Below are 20,057 nucleotides of genomic sequence, written 5' to 3'. Positions count from 1 at the left end.
TACATTAATGAACAAGCTCAAAACAATAATTCAGCACAAGGAGCATTTACATACAGGATACAGGCACTGAGACAAAGTTGACGCCACAGCTGCTCTCATTCATGTCCTACTAGAGGCAGATCTGGAGAGCTTGCAGCCTGACAAAAAATGTCAAGCACCCAGAAAGGGAGGAGAAAATGACATGAAACTTCACGGGTTCAGATCGATTGTGATGTTACCACAACAATTACAAAATGAAATAAAAAAAAAAAAAGAAATCAAATTTGCATAGAATTTTGCAGTAAGAGCACACTCATCAGTATGATGATGTACCCCCTGTGGCATTTATACATGCACCGATTCAGTTGTGAAAGGTGTCATAAAGCTGTTGTATTCTCTCCTGCAGCAAGCTGGTCCACAGCTGTTGCAACTCATCCTTTATATCCTGGGTACTGCCACTGGGACGAAATTGATGTCCGAGTTTGCCCCATTTATGTTTTATTGGGGGCAGAGGTAACACATGGTGAGGATGCAACATGTCCATGATTTACCCTTCTGTTGTCCAAGTTCCCTCAGTCTCTACCAGCCATAACCTGAAATCATATCCGATGGCTCCTCATGTCGCAACACCAAGAGTAAAACTGCCATGACTCCAAACTTTGGAAGAATGGGACATCGCTGAACAAAACGTGACACCATTCATCAGTGGTCTACTCTTTCTGGATATGGCACCACTCCAAAGGTAGACATCTGTGTTGTGTTAATGGCAACCCACACATGGGATGGCAATTACCTAGTCTGACTGCTGCTAGTATCTGACCAGTGCTGCAGGGTGACACAGAATGTTGCAGGGAGTCTATTACTTGCAATCAGAAGTAGTTGCAGATGTGAAAGGGTTACAATATGTTTGGTGCACAATACGGTGATCTTCCCTCACAGTGGTCAGACGTGGTCAACCGGAATCTTGACGAGAATACCTGCCTCACATTCCCATGTAGTCCAATATCAAACCACTGTTACGTGCAAATGGTCAACAGGTCTGGATATTGCATGACGCAACAAGCTGGCCAAATGGAGACCTACGATGAGGCCCCTTTCAAACTCCGTCAAGGTGCTGCTAACACTGTCTCACCCAAGTCTGCAGCAACTCCCTGTCCTTCACTGACATGGGGACCCTCTGATCTCAGAAATTCAGTTCAGGATGGGACTTTGTAGGTTAGTAGAATGCCCCAAAGGTGTCCACTCACAGAAGTCTTGAAGCGCACTATCCAGAAAAAAGGCTCTAATGTTTTAAGCGTAGCTCATATGCAACTCATATATGGTTGTAAGTAGTATTCCAGCATACAAGCTAAACAGCTTAGTCAGTGGGGTGCTAGAATGTCATATAGCCGATCCGTGTTCAATCCTACCTGCAAGCTCAATTTTATTTTGTTTTCTTAATCGTTTAAAAAATTATAACAACTTTTAAATAAAGTTAATGACCTAAGGTATTATCAATTAAATCATCAATACTTTCACTTTGTTTATGAAATGGCTGCCACAGGCTATTTAAATTTTGAATAACACTTGTCAATACTTTCTTTTTAAAAAGTTAAATAATTTCAAATGCGTTTTTAATGGAGGTAAATTAAAGTGTCAATTACTATCATTACAATGTTATTACAAAATTAGGCGATATTATAAGCTGTGGAAAGGTTATAAATATTCGCTGTAAATTCGAGGAACTGGTGTCTTTGTAGAAAAGTGCAGTTGCCCTATTGTACATACAAACAAGCAGATGGTCAGGAAGTGTCATGGCCTGCACAGAACTAATTGCGCAATGGGCCTTACCTGCTACAGTGCCAGTTCTTTCCTGACTTTCACAGACACTGCAGGATTATGTACTGTGAAATATTATCAGAATTTTTACAATATTGTGAATTAAAAATGTCTGTCAATGAAGACACGGCAAAAGTATCAGAAGCTGCAGATTCATTATACAGTGAAGTGTTGAATATGATGTTAAAAGATGCGGCTATTTATTATAAAAGCTTGCGTGCTTCAAATAATTTGATTGCACTGGAATCTTGAACGACAATTTCTCATGAAGCCCTGTTGATAGGTGAAGAAATTTACAGACGTACTATGGAAATATTGTCTGAAAAAATGCTTGCTACTGCTGATAAACTTGCTCACAAAAATGAAAATTGTGAAGGTGAACCATTTGAAAAGTATGAATACCACATCTTATTGGATGAATATGAACCAGAAGAAAAGAAGGCAAGAGAAGTAGACTGTCTTTCTTTGGAGCATGAAATTAACATTGTTCTTATTGCAAAGGCTCACCACAGGAGGTAACTAAAAAAAAGGATGCAGCCGGTTAAGAAAGAAGGAACATTTATCCCAATGGGAATAAGAAACAAAAAAAGGAGGCTATCAATTTGATAAGTATGAAGCAATCAGTTCTCGGATGTATCATAATTTTGTTGAAGCCCACGAGAATTATTGGCAAGTGTTTATACAAAATTTACAACAGTGCGCTTTAGCAGCAGCACTACAGTTTACAGATTTTGAATTTAAAACTTCTGACAACTGGGTCCATAGATTCAAAAATAAGTACGATTTGTCAGCAAAGAGAGAGAAGATTTGTTTCAAGGAAAAAAAGCGATGATCGAAGACATCTTACTTGCTGCAGACACTTTTTGAAACCAGATGTTAAGATTGATACCAAATTTCCACAAAGATTTTGTTATCAAAACTGACCAGGCATGTATTTATTGCAGCATATTTAAAAACTCATTTTGCTCTCTATTTTTACAATTCTCTGATAAAATACTTCGATTTTGGTTGTTTTTTCTATGCAGGATGTCAGTATCAGTCGGTGTACAACAGGACTCGGGCTGTCAAAGAAAGCGAAACTATTTTCATCAAATGACACGACATTAATTAAGTGGCACATACATACACTGTTCTATATGCTCTCACTCTATCTGAAAACATTCTACCTCAACTGTGTGTGTATTCACAAGAGGCAACCAGTAACACTGGTCCAAAAAATTATAAAAATGTTGTAATATGTCTTCCAAATCTGGCAAGCTAACAACAGAACCGTACACTGACTTTCTCACCCAGTGTTTGAATTCTTATGTGTGTCAAGAACGGCTTCTGTTAGCTATTCACTTTTAGGGTGAACAAGCAAAGCCTGAATTATACAACATAGTCTTTCAGAATGATGAGAAATCACCAACATGTACAATTAAAGTGGTTCCTCTGATATGTACTGCACTTGTTCAACCACCGATGTCTATTTTCATAGACAAGAAAAAAATCTGATAAAGCGTATACAAAATTGTGCTTATCATATAGAAAATAAGAGACACACAAACTCTCGTGAAGACTGTATAAAAATTTAATCAATAGTCCAGCATCAGCTCTCACTGCCAATTTTTAAGGAAATGATCTGATATGCCTGGTTTGCTTCCAGGCTTTCTGATGAAAGAGAAGTTCTTAGGAATGTAATTGAAGTATGTTTTTCCGCAGATCTTTTAAAAGAACATTGTTCCTGTAAACAATCATCCTTCATAATTGTGCAAGATCGCAAAGACCTTATGTTTTCAATGTTTTTACGACAATTATCATTCTGGTACATGCACATAAAATATGAAATTGACAAATGAACACATTATTGTAAAAATTTTTATATAATTGAAATTCTGCCAAGAATTTTGTGACAGTGGTAATTAATTTACCTCCACTGAAACACATCTGAAATTATTCAATTTTTTACAAAGAAAATATTGATGAGAGTAATTCCCTTTTTGAGTAGCCGTCACAGCCATTTCTTAAACAAACTAAAATTATTTATGATCTAACTAATAATACTTTAGGTCATTAACTTTATTTAAACGTTGCTATAATTTGTAAGATAATTCAGAAAACAAAATAAAATTGGGCCTGCAACTAGAATCGAACCCAGATCGGCCGCATGACATTCTATCACGCTACTGACTGAGCTATTTCACCTGTATGCTGGAATGCTACTTCTGACCGTATATTAGGTGTGTATGAGCTATGCTTAAAACTTTACAGCCCTTTTTCTCGGAATTTTCTGGATAGTGCACTTTAAAGACTTCAATGAGTCGACGCCCTTGAGGTATACTACTAACCTGCGAAGTGTCATCCCGAATTGAATTTCCAAGACCGGAATGTCTCCTTACGATACCATTCAATATCTGCAACTCTTCAGACCCTTTATTTTCTCTACCATTCCTAGTAAAACACTGAACACTAATCCACTCTGATGGTCACTCTACCTGCCTTAGAGAATTGCAACTCAAATCATTTACACATACCCTAATGGGGTGCAACTGTATGTCGACATCCGACAATGTCGTCTGCGTGCTTCACTTTTTTTCGTTAGGCGCTATATATCAGACACTATGTTGCACACAAAATTATCTTGTTATTGTTACGTCAAAGGATGCAAGAAGCTGCAGAATGTGTCTCAAGTGACTTATACTCTAAACAAAAATCATATGAATGGCACAAGATTACATCACTGATGATTTAAAAAGCAAACACCCTGTTGCAAACATAACCTATGTACAAGGGCATGCTGAAAAGTAATGCCTAGTTTTTTTTTATAAATAAAACTAACGTTATTAACATTCTACATCTTTATTCTCCATGTCTACATATATGCAACCCCCTGCCGCAAGAGGACTCCGAATTGTAGCGTGTAACAACTATGACCATGCATGGGAAACAATGTGCTGTAATTGAGTTTTAATTCGAAGTGTTCAGTCCCACATGGAGAACCCTCTCCTTCAGCATGACAATGCCAGACCACACACACGAGTGCTGCAACATCTGTAACAATCCGACGCCTTGAGTTCACTGTCATAGATCATCCTCCATACAGCCCCAACTTGGCCCCATTCAATTTTCATCTGTTTTCATCTTGAAGACCTCACTTTAACAGTGATGAAACTGTGCAATCAGAGGTGAGATTGTGGCTCCAGCAACAATGTCAAACATTCTACAGTGTCAAAATCAAGAAACTCGTGTCTCACTGGGGAAAATGTGTTCATCACCACGGTGAGTACGTTGAGAAATAAGTATGTTGACATGAAGAATAAAGATTTAGAATGTTAAATAACATTTGTTTTAATTAACAAGCTTTACGAGTTTTCACATAAAAAATGCAGAGGCATTACTTGTCAGCATGCCCTCATTCATTTCATTTCCTGCCAACAGCCGCAGATAAGCAAGCATACAGAAAATATGGAAGCCTAAGTATCCAAAGGTTCACTATGGTGCATGTGAATGCTGATAGTGAACCACTATGGTTACTGTGGGGCAGTTCACTAGTATTTGTTAAGTGTTCAGACACCTATTAGAGGACATTAGTTTAAGGTGTGATCACACTTCACCTTTGTGTCGGCTTGAATTCTGCTGGGGAAGCTTTCAATGGGATGTCCGAATGACTGTGGAGGGAACCAAAAAAGGTAGTGATGTTTGACAAGGATTGATGGAGAATGTTGAAAACGATCAAAGAAGGGTAGCTCGTTTATCACTAAATAGGGGGGAGAGTGTTGTGGATATGATTAAGTGAGCTCGGGTGGCAGTCATTAAAACAAAGGCTATATTATTGTATGTGTAGTCTTCTGTTGGACGTATCTGACAGAACAGACACCTTGATAGTAATGATAACCTCAGTGTGGTTGCACACTATGTCTGAACTCCTACAGGAATCAGTTAAAGGGGCATGCAATGAGGACAATAGATGGTAGATTTTGTGTGTGTGTGTGTGTGTGTGTGTGTGTGTGTGTGTGTGTGTGAAAAGTTAAGAATTTGGGCTGCAGGGGAAGTGTGTCCAGATAGCTGAAGCGGTCAAGGTGATTACTAGCATAAAGCGAGAATTCTGGGTTCGAGTCCCACTCCGGCACAAATTTTCTCTTGTTGCCACTGAATTTAATTCTATGCCCAATTGCGGCTGAGACCTGTATCTCTCTTATATCAAGTACATAATTTTATATACGACCACTGTATCAAAAATGTTATCTGTTCTACTGAATTGATAAATGAAAACCAAATATTGTTACCGGCTATAAGGCTCATAGAGATTGTCTGAGTTACGTGTAGTGAACTCTTTCACGGACAGGGGTGGAGATGTACAAGGTGCCCATCACACTTCAAATGTGAGTAATTTTTATTATTCAAAATTTACAGAGGCCACCATTCTTGTCTGATACCTTTCAGCTGATGTGACAGCAATCAACCAGTTCAAGTCAGTTCAGGGTGAATCACCACCACCACCAAAGCCGCCTTGCCAATCAAATCACATTGCAGGAAGACCCGACCTGCGAGGTAGAGGGCTCTCAGAGCTGTAACTAAAAAAACTCTGTCTTCCATTTCGGCCCACCATCTAGAGAAGATGCTGAATGGCTTATTTCCTTTAGCTTTGAATTTTGCGTTTACCTCCAAGATGAGTCTGGAGCAATTAAGAGTTATCTTTTCCTGTCCCCTGGTAATCCTCGCCACATAATTCCCATCGGTAAATAAACCAATACGGATTCTTTTTCCAGACCTGAGTGCCGTATATGAATTACAAGCCCACAGCGATACTGAATACAATCCTTGAGGGGAGGGGAGGAGCGGAGGGGGGGGGGGGGGGGGGGGGGGAGGTTGGGATACAACAGTTATCAAACAGTTTATGAAATTTAACAATGGATATTGACAACTGTGGAAGTCTGAATTTTCTTACTATTGCACTGGCATTCTTATTACTTCCGAAATACGTTAGACATTAATTATCTCATCGTCCATGGACATGCACAAACAGGCACTTCTTCCATTCCACTAGCATGACAGGAATCTATATCTTAATATTTTGAGACTATGGTCTTGTTCAACTAAAAAGAAATACAATTTGTATTTTACTTAATTGCTTATTTTTATTAAGATGTATCCTCACTAGTCTGGAATTTGTATGAGGGCATCCTGAAAAGCAATGCCTTCGCTCTGCATTTTTTATGTGAAAACTCTTGAAGCTTTGTACATAAAACAAATGTTATTAACATTCTACATCTTTATTCTTCATGTCTACATGTTTGCAACCCTCTGCCGCTAGAGGGCTCCAAATTGTAGCATGTAACATAACTATGTCTGTGCACAAGAAACACCATGCTATAATCAAGTTTCGGATTGGGAGAGTTTATTTGCACATGGAGCATCCCCTCCTTCAGCAAGATAATGCCAGACCACACACCCAAGTGCTGTGATAGCTGCAATAATCCAAAGTCTTGGGTTCACTGTCATCATCATAATCCTCCACACAGTCCTGACTTGGCCCCCATCCAATTGTAATCTGTTTCCAAAACTTAAAGGACATCTTTGAGGGCTTCACTTTGATGGTGATAAAGTGCAAGCAAAGGTGAGGTTGTGGCTCCCTAATTAAAGTCAAACATTCTACAGCGATGATATTAAGAAACTTGGTCTCTCATTGGGAAAAATGTGTTCATCAGCAGGGTGACTATGCTGAACAATAAATACATAGCATGAAGAATAAAGATGTAGAATGTTAATGACATTTGTTTTATTTAAAAACTTCAAGGGCTCTCACATAAAAAATTTTGAGGCATTACTTTTCAGCACGCTCTCGTAGTATGTACATTTATGCTCACTTGTAGCACCAAGTAACTCTGGCAATTTTAGCCAAATGTATGTTTTGTTACTAACAGTATGTAACAAAACTACATTTGCATATCTTTTAGAGGATGTGAGGAAAATAATGAAAACAATGTATGAGAAACAACAGAAAAGTATAACAGTATGAAGAAATGAGAAGAGCTATTCATTCTGGGTAGACACCACAATTCATCAGGAAATATGGCAGATCACACACTAAAAACAGAAAGAAAATTATAGAAGCATCTCACCTTTTCTTATATGTTTTCAGAGTGTTATGAAACAGGTAAGAAAACAGATAGTTAATGAAGAGAATAATGACTTTGTGCATGTAATGCCAATTGAGGTGTGAAAATCTAATGAAGGTACGAAGAAAACCACATAGTTGGATTGTTGAAAGAGAGGCAACGAAATTGATCATGCCCTTTCATAGGAAATGTGCTGACATTCAAATGATTCAAGTGATTTGGGGATGCCACATGAGCAGGGGTAGCAAACCAGCAGCCCGCAGGCCAAATGTGGCCCAAATTTTTGGTCCGTGGAGCTGTTTCCTGTGAAAGAAAAATTTACTTCTATTTCACGTGAAACCTCCAAAAAAGTTCAGAGCAGTACGGACTGCACAACTGGATACGTTTCTTGCACAGTGCAGGTTAAACAAGTGCCAGAAGTAGTCAATACATTCCATATTTAATTTTACTGCTAACTCGCAATACTACTGGCCATAAAGATAGCCCTTCATGTGTATACTTGGTGCATATTTGATCGCAATAGACCTACCATCACTTCACGTACATAAAGCCAACTTTCATATTTTTATAGATAATTTGCAATGCTCGCCTTTAATTTTAGTATGCTAGCATTTATTTTATGCTTTCAATTATGGTGAGCAGGTACACCAATCGACATTAGCAATGGTTTCTGCCTCAGTACCTTCTTTTTATTCTAGTAGTATAAAATAAATAAATAATTGTAAAATCCATTTTTATTGATGACTTTTGAGGATTCCGCCTTACGAAGGTAGAAAAGGGACCATCTAGCGCAACTTCAGCCACTTGCCTTTCTCTCTTACTTACAGCAACTAATAATAATGTTATCGATTTGAAATGTATAATAGTTTTAAGAAACAATCATAAAAAAGAAATTGAAATGGGGGTCGAAATTTTAAAGTAAGACTGCTAAGTTTAGTGAAGCATATGTAACTTTTTATATTTACAATACATGATGTTCAGAACTAAAATATCAATTGCCTCCTACAGCAGTTGAATATTACTCTCAAAAATCTCAAGAGAGAAGACTATGAAGTTTCCCAAGTGCGGATGATACTCAAATGAAAGACCGATAACTCGACAAGCAGTGTGGCTCTGTGGTAGAATGACAGCCTTCCATGTGGAGGGCCAGAATTAGCGTATGTACATAGTTGATTTATATTTTCAAACATAGTTGCATGCTCTACAACCACTTCTGTGAAGCGTGAAATACATAAAGATTGGAAAAAAATGAAAAAGAGTACTGCTCGAGAGGTAATTGTGCATTGCTGGTTTGAGCCTAGTTGCAGTAATTACTACTTTAGTTTTTTCTGTTCAATTCGAATAACTATGTCATATAAATATATGTTAATTAGCACATATTTAATTTTCATTTTTATGAAAAATACATGTCTTTTTATTTATAATTACAAATCAAACACAAAAATCCAGTTTTCATTGTAGATATAAATCCCCAATCACCAATCCTTTATAAATAAATTTGTTTCAAAAAAAGAAAAACGTTTCAAATTATTTTTTTTCCATTGTTATGTACCCTACACTTCATATAAATGCCTGTGGAACACAAATCTATCTTTCAGTATTTAACACAACTGGGAATCGAAGGCCAGCCATGTGGCAGTTGGGCATCCTACCACAGAGCCACAAAGCCCAACAAAACTGTCCACTTGCTTTATAGTGATAAACAACTTCAACTTCAGGGAACTTTAAAGAAGATTTTGTAGGAATTTCTGAGAGTTTCATCGAACTACTTTAGGTAATTGATATTTGATTCTGAATGTCAGGTACCGTACATATAAAAAAATTACCAAACTCTGATTCCTGTGTTGTCTCTTTGTCAGTTTCAGACTTATGGTAAAAAAATGTCTGTTTCAGTTCAAGAAGTAAACTTCATATGATGTCAACTAATAAACAAATAGGACCTAAGAAAAGGAAAATTGCAGAGAGTTGAGAACTTTTCAAGACAAGTGTACTGCAAACTATTTTTTTGAGGAATATAAAACAAAACCCATACGTCTGACATGTAATGAATGTGTCTCAGTTCCAAAAGAATATAATATCCAATGGCATTATGAGACTAAACATGCAGTTACATTTGGTAAGACAATTTCGACAAGACCAGGTAAATGACTTAAACAAGAAACTTTCTACTCAACAGCAGATACTTACAAGGGCGAATTCAGAGTCAACTTGCTATGTAAAAGTGAGTTATGCAGTAGCTCTAATACTGGAAAAGAAATCAAAGCCATATTCAGAAGGCAAAATGGTTAAGGAATACTCGCTGAAATTGTGTCTCCAGGAAAGAAAAAGTATTTATAAGAAATACGCCTGCCTCGTCAAACTATTACTAGATGCTAGAAGTGTGGACGACATTGGAAGACAAAACTGAGATAATTTAAAAAATGGTGCATCTGAGTTTATACCTTATTCTCTAGCTTTTGATGAATGCACAGATATGGCAGATACTGCCCAAGTGGTGATTTATGTCAGAGGTGTTGATGCCTGTTTTAATAAAACAGAAGAATTAGCAGAATTGTATCCACTTGAGGATACGATGAAGCAAAGAGAATTGTTGGAAGCAGTTATATCGACATTAGGTAACTTTTTGTTAAAACTTAAGAACCTATTGGGGCTAAAAATACATGGTGCTCAGATGCAGAGCATGATAACATTTCATATTATACAGAAGTAAGATGGCTAAACAGTGCAAAAATGTAGAAATGAGTGTTTGATTTGAAGCAAGAAATACAATCCTCTTTGAAAGCAAGTCAATGAGGCTCCTAGAGTTCGAAGATAAAGAATGGCTTTCCGACTTGCGGTCTTGTTCGATATAACTAGCCACCTAAATGATGTTAATGCTCAACTCCAAGGAAAGATCAACCGAATAATGTCCTGGATGATTTTATTTTCACATTCAAAATGAAACTTGGGTTTCGGGAACAACAATTACAAACAAAAAACTTCACCCATTTTCCTACACTGTCAAAGCAATCGTATGTCAAACAGCCGGCAGTGGTTAAATATGCTTTTTGATATCTGATTTAAAACATGAATTCAAACACTGATTTCAAAATTTTACGAAACATCGTCTGCTATTTTTCTATACTTTCTATGCCATTCTCCATAGAAATGAGTTCACAGAGGCTTTTGCAAATGCTGCGAAATGCGATATGATGTGATGCACAGTTAAAAGAGAAATTTTATCAAGTTGCTTTGGAAGAGTTCTATAAAACATATTTGGACAATTAGAAATAGTCAGCATTTTACAAACATGCTTTAAAAATAATTTGATTATTTGGAAACGCTTATGAGTGTGAACAGCTTTTTAGTTGGATGAATTACACCAAATCACAAATGAGAACACGAATTACTGATGTCCATCTGAAAAATTGCTTGCATGTACCAATCAACACTGGCTTGCTCAGTTTAGTCAGTCAAAGCCAGACATCCCACTAACAATGTATTTCATTAAATTTTATAATAAATGTTCTTTCCTCAGATTTGTTTTATTTTCTTTAAAAAGTAAATTAATATTTCTTAGTTGTTTTGGTTCATACAACAAAAACTGGTAATGCAGCCTGCGAGGAAATTCCCTTTCAAAAATTTGGCACACCTGCCAAAAAGGGTGGCCACCCCGGCTGTATGAGGATTTCCCCCAAATACGAGTCCAGTGTCTAACTCTTGCACCGTCTCACTCAGAGGGGACTGGAGCAGAAGACGTAATTTGGACCGTTATAAGAATGAAGTGGCTGGAAAGACATGTAGTTAAAGGAATGCGTGATAGATGGACTGAGGAAGTTCTTTTCTGGATTCAGAGAGATAAGAAACGACTGGAAGATTACCTGATAAAATATGCAGCAGTAACATGGTTGCACATTCATGAAGTCTTTAACACATGGAAAAGTCCAGAAAAGACGCTTTTTAAAGCAGCAGATGTATGTCAATGTGAAGCATAATATTATGTCTGTTTGTTTCCTGCACAAACTGAAACACTATCTTACCATTTTTGTTTGTCAGTGCTATGCCAAGAAAATTTATTTTGAATACTTTTTTGTGTATGCTGTTTTACATCCTCAAAAAACTGTATGAAATGTAGTATAGATTTATATATCATAAAGGAGCACCAGAGCTCAGTTTTTTTTACTGGTTTTGAGTACTGGCTCACTCTCAAAGAGTACCTAGATACACTCAAGCTATTGTTAGCTCATACATCTATGTACATATGGTTGTATTGCAAGTTCTTACTTAGGTAATAAGATCTTAAATATTATTTTTCAAATATGATCTTTTATTTTGTGATACTTGTGCATAGTTGTTACATTAACCATTCGTGTGTCAAAAATATAGTTTGCTATTAAATTTACATCTTTAATAAAAATCAATTTATATTGTATGTAAAATACAGGATTGTCTTTTGTTCTGAATTATTTGTCACCAATAAGAATTTTGTCTAAGTTCTTAATATATTTATTATTTCTGAATTCTGTTTGTTTGTTTTAGGTGTTATTTGGAATTTTTGCCAAGATGCTCATGTAGCTTTCTTTTTCTGCTCTATGAAGACTGGAACACTCTGCAGTAGACATAAGCACTATGTCTACTGCAGAGTGTAGTTTTTCTCGTAGATGTGTACTACAAGTGGAGATGTTGTTTATGATTTTGGTTATATGTTCTTTGTATGTTGTAAATTTTCATCCTGTTTATCCCATTTGGAATACATCACAGTCACTGCACTTAATTTTATATACTTTTGAGTGGTCTTTGCATAATTTTGATTGGTCATGTTTTTGAGTTTTGTCCGTTATCTTCATTCCTTGTTTATTCTCTGTGCAGATGCTAATTTTAACATAAGTAGTACAGAAGGTTTTACTTATTTTTTGAGAAATATTTCCCATACATGGAGGCATCACAATTTTTTCTTTCTTTTTTCCTTCTACTTTTGCTACAGTAATTTCTTCATTTTTGTTGCACATTTGGCCCTGGTTTTCTTTCTGTACATGGAGTATATTAGAATCATAGCTGTTGTGCTGTTTTATGTGCTGGTGGGTCACATGATGAATTATAGTCATTTGTTGGTGGTTTACAACATGTTGCAAATTTATGGTCACTGGTTTTCTTTCTGTACATGGAGTATATTAGAATCATAGCTGTTGTGCTGTTTTATGTGCTGGTGGGTCACATGATGAATTATAGTCATTTGTTGGTGGTTTACAACATGTTGCAAATTTATGGTCACCATTATCGTTAGCTATTTTTATATCTAAGAAGTTTGTGTTCTTGCCAGTTTCATATCCAATGGTAAATTTGATGCTGTTATGCATTTTATTAATTTGTTGGTGAAATTAGTTAAATTTTGTCATGATTTCCAAGAAATAGAATGAGTGTATCATCAACATCATGACAATGATAAATGACATTATCTGCCCATTGGATTTATTCACAGAAAAATTTACTTTCCCATTAATCTAAAAATATTTGCCTGGGTTCCTGCAAGGCAGCTACCCATGACCACGTACAGGGCGATTACAATTAAAGTTAAACTTTCAAACTGCTGTACAAATAACACCACTGATCAGAATGGCGTCAAATTGCAACGGAATATTATCGGAGAAGGGGGAAAACGTACGACAGAAGAAAAATAAATAGTTACAAAATGCAGCAATACATGGCACTGTAAGCATCATAATTTAATAGTGGTTGACTACAAGTGACAAATGAATCATACAACAATGCCTAAGTTGTATGTTCGGCATTAAACAAACTGCACTACTCAGTGTGCATGGGTGTACAGGTGAGATAGTGTTAACACCACTGATCAGAATGGCGTCAAATTGCAACGGAATATTATCGGAGAAGGGGGAAAACGTACGACAGAAGAAAAATAAATAGTTACAAAATGCAGCAATACATGGCACTGTAAGCATCATAATTTAATAGTGGTTGACTACAAGTGACAAATGAATCATACAACAATGCCTAAGTTGTATGTTCGTATGTTCGTATGTTCGTAAGCCCATATACCACGGGAAGGTCATATCACATTGGATGGGAAAAATCGGTTTTTAATCATCCTGAGACCAAAAACTGCATAAAAATCATAAATCTCATTGGTTTTTAACTGTCCTGAGGCCAAAACCGGCATAAAAAGCATCAATCAAAATCAGATCGAATCATTAATTTATGTGTGACTGGCGCAAAACATGTTCACTATGTTGTCCACTGTTTTCTGCAACAAGTTGAAATCAAGAAACAGCATGTTCCACAACTAATTGAAGTATTTCCGAGGTGAGGTTCAGAATGTGTTAGCAATGTAATGAAATCCTAAACTCAGATTGGAATGTATACTGCAGAGACAGGCTGGACAGTGAAGGGGGAGGCATGTTTATAGCAAAGCTATTGTGACTGAAGGATAATTTGGAAAATATTTTGTGTAGATTTCCCCACCATGTTATAGTTCTGGGTGGAGATTTTAATTTGCCGGATATAGACTGGGAGACTCAAACGTTCATAACGGGTGGCACGGACAAAGAATCCAGTGAAATTTTTTAAAGTGCTTTATCTGAAAACTACCTTGAAGAGTTAAACAGAGAACCGAATCGTGGCGATAACATATTAGACCTTCTGGTGACAAAAACACCCGAACTATTTGAAACAGTTAACCCAGAACAGAGAATCAGCAATCATAAAGTGGTTACTGCATCGATGATTTCAGCCGTAAATAGAAATATTAAAAAAGGTAGGAAGATTTTTCTGTTTAGCAAAAGTGACAAAAAGCAGATTACAGAGTACCTGACAGCTCAACACAAAAGTTTTGTCTCAAGTACAGATAGTGTTGAGGATCAGTGGACTAAGTTCAAAACCATAGTACAATATGCGTTAGATGAGTATGTGCCAAGCAAGATCATAAGAGATGGAAAAGAGCCACCATGGTACAACAACCGAGTTAGAAAACTGCTGCGGAAGCAAAGGGAACTTCACAGCAAACATAAACACAGCCAAAGCCTTGCAGACAAACAAAAATTACGCGAAGCGAAACGTAGTGTGAGGAGGGCTATGTGAGAGGCATTCAATGAATTCGAAAGTAAAGTTCTATGTACTGACTTGGCAGAAAATCCTAAGAAATTTTGGTTTTATATCAAAGCGGTAGGTGGATCAAAACAAAATGTCCAGACACTCTGTGACCAAAATGATACTGAAACAGAGGATGACAGACTAAAGGCCGAAATACTAAATGTCTTTTACCAAAGCTGTTTCACAGAGGAAGACTGCACTGTAGTTTCTTCTCTAGATTGTTGCACAGATGACAAAATGGTAGATAACGAAATAGATGACAGAGGGATAGAGAAACAATTAAAATCGCTCAAAAGAGGAAAGGCCGCTGGACCTGATGGGATACCAGTTCGATTTTACACAGAGTACGCGAAGGAACTTGCCCCCCTTCTTGCAGCGGTGTACCGTAGGTCTCTAGAAGAGCGTAGCATTCCAAAGGATTGGGAAAGGGCACAGGTCATCCCCGTTTTCAAGAAGGGACGTCGAACAGATGTGCAGAACTATAGACCTATATCTCTAACGTCGATCAGTTGTAGAATTTTGGAACACGTATTATGTTCAAGTATAATGACTTTTCTGGAGACTAGAAATCTACTCTGTACGAATCGGCATGGGTTTCGAAAAAGACGGTCGTGTGAAACCCAGCTCGGACTATTCGTACACGAGACTCAAGAGGGCCATAGACACGGGTTCACAGGTAGATGCCGTGTTTCTTGACTTCCGCAAGGCGTTCGATACAGTTCCCCACAGTCGTTTAATGAACAAAGTAAGAGCATATGGACTATCAGACCAATTGTGTGATTGGATTGAAGAGATCCTAGATAACAGAACGCAGCATGTCATTCTCAATGGAGAGAAGTCTTCCGAAGTAAGAGTGATTTCAGGTGTGTCGCAGGGGAGTGTCGTAAGACCGTTGCTATTCACAATATACATAAATGACCTTGTGGATGACATCGGAAGTTCACTGAGGCTTTTTGCAGATGATGCTGTGGTGTATCGAGAGATTGTAACAATGGGAAATTGTACTGAAATGCAGGAGGATCTGCAGCGAATTGACGCGTGGTGCAGGGAATGGCAATTGAATCTCAATGTAGACAAGTGTAATATGCTGCAAATACATAGAAAGATAGATCCCTTACCATTTAGCTACAAAATAGCGGGTCAGCAACTGGAAGCAGTTAATACCATAAATTATCTGGGACTAGGCATTAGGAGTGATTTAAAATGGAATGATCATATAAAGTTGACTGTCAGTAAAGCAGATGCCAGACTGAGATTCATTGGAAGAATCCTAAGGAAATGCAATCCGAAAACAAAGGAAGTAGGTTACAGTATGCTTGTTCGCCCACTGCCTGAATACTGCTCAGCAGTGTAGGATCCGCACCAGATAGGGTTGATAGAAGAGATAGAGAAGATCCAACGGAGAGCAGCGCTCTTCGATACTGGATTATTTAGTAATCGCGAAAGCATTACGGAGATGATAGATAAACTCCAGTGGAAGACTCTGCAGGAGAGACGCTCAGTAGCTCGGTACAGGCTTTTGTTAAAGTTTCGAGAACATACCTTCACCGAAGAGTCAAGCAGTATATTGCTCCCTCCTACGTATATCTCGCGAAGAGACCATGAGGATAAAATCAGAGAGATTAGAGCCCACACAGAAGCATACCGACAATCCCTCTTTCCACGAACAATACGAGACTGGAATAGAAGGGAGAACCGATAGAGGTACTCAGGGTACCCTCCGCCACACACCGTCAGGTGGCTTGCGGAGTATGGATGTAGATGTAGATGAATGTGTGCCTGGAATGCAGCTAAGTTTGCAATCGGAACACTGAACACAACGTCTTTCAGGCAGCCCCACAGCCAGAAGTCACAAGGATTAACATCAGGTGATTGAGACGGCCAGGCTGTAGGGAAATGGTGGCTGATAATTCTAGCATTTCCGAAACGACGCTTCAGCATCTGCTTTACTGGATTTGCAATGTGTGGAGGTGCACCATCTTGCATAAAAATAATCCCATCCACACATCCATGCTGCTAGAGAGCTGGAATGATGTGGTTGTGCAAAAGACTCTCATAGCACTCACCACTGACGGTACAGGTAAAAGGTCTGGAAGCAATTGTCTCTTCGAAAAAATATGGCCCTATGATAAATGATGTCATAAACCAGTACCACACAGTGACCTTTTCAGGATGAAGTGGTACTGGTTGATTTGCGCATGGATTTTCTGTTGCCCATATTTGACAATTCTGTGTATCAACATATCCTGTCAGATGGAAGCGGGCTTCATCTGTCCACAAAATCTTCCACGGCCAATCATTTTCCATTTACATACGAGCAAGAAATTCTAAAGCAAAGGTCTCTCTTGCTGGCAGGTTAACAGGGAGCAACTCGTGCATATGGATAATTTTGAATGGATAGCAAAGAAGGATGTTTCATACGATTTTACGCACCATGCTCACAGGTATGTCCAATGTTTGGGCAATTCTCCGTATGCTACACGTTTGCACACCACGACGACTCCTGCATTGCTGTGGCCACTGCTTTAACTGAGATTGAATCAATTCATTTCCTCCCTCTACCAGGTTGCACACCAAAAGAACCCATCCTTTTGAATTTCCAAATCATTTTCTCCAGACCCACAGCAGTCATCGGACCAATGCCTTTTTTCAAACCCTTCAGTGTCCTGAACTTCCGCAGAGAGACATGTGCATAGTCATCATTCTTGTAACGAGCTTTAAAAGCAGAGTGCGATCCTGCTTTGAGACAGTCGTGGCACATGTTGCAGATGCAAAAGGAGGGTAAGCCATGTATCCGGCATGTTTATACGAATTTCAATGGGTCATGCGCATGACAGGTGTTTCCATTTACGTATTCTGACACATACAGCGCCACCTATAAATTTTCACATTATTTTTTTTCTTCTGCCATATGTTGGCCCCCTTCTCCGATCCATACGTTTTCCCCCTTTGCCAATAATATTCCATTGCAATTTGACATCATTCTGACCAGTGGTGTTATTTCTACAGTGTTTTGAAAGTTTAAGTTTAGTTATCACCCTGTATGTCTCTCTTTGGGAAGTGAAATAACTGTGTGATAGCACACTGATCAGTTTATATATTTCTGGCTGGCTACTCTTGCGAAATTGTAATAGGTTATTTCTTATTATGTATATAGCGCCAATAATTTGCATATTTGTGTGCAGATTAGTGACATTTAATGAGATGAAATTGCCACTTACTAATCCTTTTGTATCTTTAATCTGATTTATTAGGTCCATGGTGTTTTTATCTGTACATTTCTTTGTATGTGTGTATTATTAGTTAGGCAACTGATTTAGATTTTAGTAAGTATGCTGGATTATTTATGTAATTTACAACAGGCCTCAGAGAAATCTCCTATTTGTGTATTTTAGACTGTGTTCTTAGTTTAGGTGCTTGTGGATTCACTGCTATACAACTCATTTCCTTGCTAGAACGTAGAAAATCACATTTCTTAATTGCTTGTTTAATACATGTCTGAAATTTGTACGGTCTCTCTCTAATCTCACAATGTTATTAACTCTGAAAAATTATTTTTACACAAAAAAGTCTTCTTTATGCATTATCTCAATTTCATTGTCTTCTTTATGCATTATTACAATTTCACTGCTTTTATTGCTGTAGCATTGTTTGATTGTAATTTTAAGTTTTATGAAAGACTGATCATTCTTATTGACAAATTTTGAAACTAATGAAGTAGAATTATTCCAAAGAGGACAAAGTTACAACATAACTCCAACATTTAATGATGTTAGTATTAAATCCTAACTGCCCATAGTAAATTATCATTAGATACAGCAAATAAAATTGGCATATTGTTATAGATACAGCAAAGTTACCAACAATGGAAAAGAACCACATAAGCAACAAATCCACAGGTTTCATTAATAAGATCAGTGGCAGATAATTCAGAAAAACATACAATCCTATGTTTTACACACAACATAAATTGATTTTCATCAAAGATATAACTTAATACCAAACCATGTCTCTGCCACAAAAATTGATAATGTAACAACCATGCACGAACATGACAAAACAAAAGTAGATCAAATATGAAAAACGACATTTAACAGATTAAAAAATTAACACACACACACACACACACACACACACACACACACACACACACCGGGTGATCAAAAAGTCAGTATAAATTTGAAAACTGAATAAATCACGGAATAATGTAGATAGGGAGGTACAAATTGACACAGATGCTTGGAATGACATGGGGTTTTTATTAGAACCAAAAAAAAAAAAAAAAAATACAAAAGTTCAAAAAATGTCCGACAGATGGCGCTTCATCTGATCAGAATAGTAATAATTAGCATAACAAAGTAAGACAAAGCAAAGATGATGTTCTTCACAGGAATGCTCAATATGTCCACCATCATTCCTCAACAATAGCTGTAGTCGAGGAATAATGTTGTTAACAGCACTGTAAAGCATGTCCGGAGTTATGGTGAGGCACTAGTTTCTGATGTTGTCTTTCAGCATCCCTAGAGATGTCGGTCGATCACGATACACTTGCACTTGCACCTGCACCTTCAGGTAACCCCAAAGCCAATAATCGCACGGACTGAGGTCTGGGGACCTGGGAGGCCAAGTATGACGAAAGTGGCAGCTGAGCAAACGACCATCACCAAACTATGCGTGCAAGAGATCTTTCACACGTATAGCAATATGGGGTGGAGCACCATCCTGCATGAACATCGTACGTTCCAGCAGGTGTTTATCAGCCAGGCTGGGGATGATGCGATTCTATAACATATCGGCGTACCTCTCACCCGTCACAGTAGCAGTTACGAAACCAGAATCACACATTTCCTCGAAGAAAAAAGGCCCGATAACGGTAGATGTGGTAAATCGAACCGATACCGTGACTTTCTCGTCACGCAATGGAGTTTCCACAACAGTTCTAGGATTTTCGGTAGCCCAAATTCTGCAGTTGTGGGCATTGACAGACCCTCGGAGTGTGAAATGAGCTTCGTCAGTCCACAACACGTTACTCACCCAATCGTCATCTTCCGCCATCTTTTGAAACGCCCACACCGC

At 37.8% G+C, this 20,057-nt stretch overlaps 1 protein-coding gene across 1 annotated transcript in view; it reads right to left on the bottom strand.

The window, feature by feature from the left end:
* LOC126471220 (histone-lysine N-methyltransferase trithorax) overlaps nucleotides 1–20,057 on the bottom strand; it is a 233,252-nt gene that overhangs the window by 4,884 nt on the left and 208,311 nt on the right. The gene's annotated exons all lie outside the window — the stretch shown is intronic.

This window comes from Schistocerca serialis, chromosome 3 (genome assembly GCF_023864345.2).
Source record: "Schistocerca serialis cubense isolate TAMUIC-IGC-003099 chromosome 3, iqSchSeri2.2, whole genome shotgun sequence".
Lineage (NCBI taxonomy): Eukaryota > Metazoa > Arthropoda > Insecta > Orthoptera > Acrididae > Schistocerca > Schistocerca serialis.
Note: the sequence above shows the minus strand (reverse complement) of the source record. Positions and strands in the feature narration are given on the sequence as shown.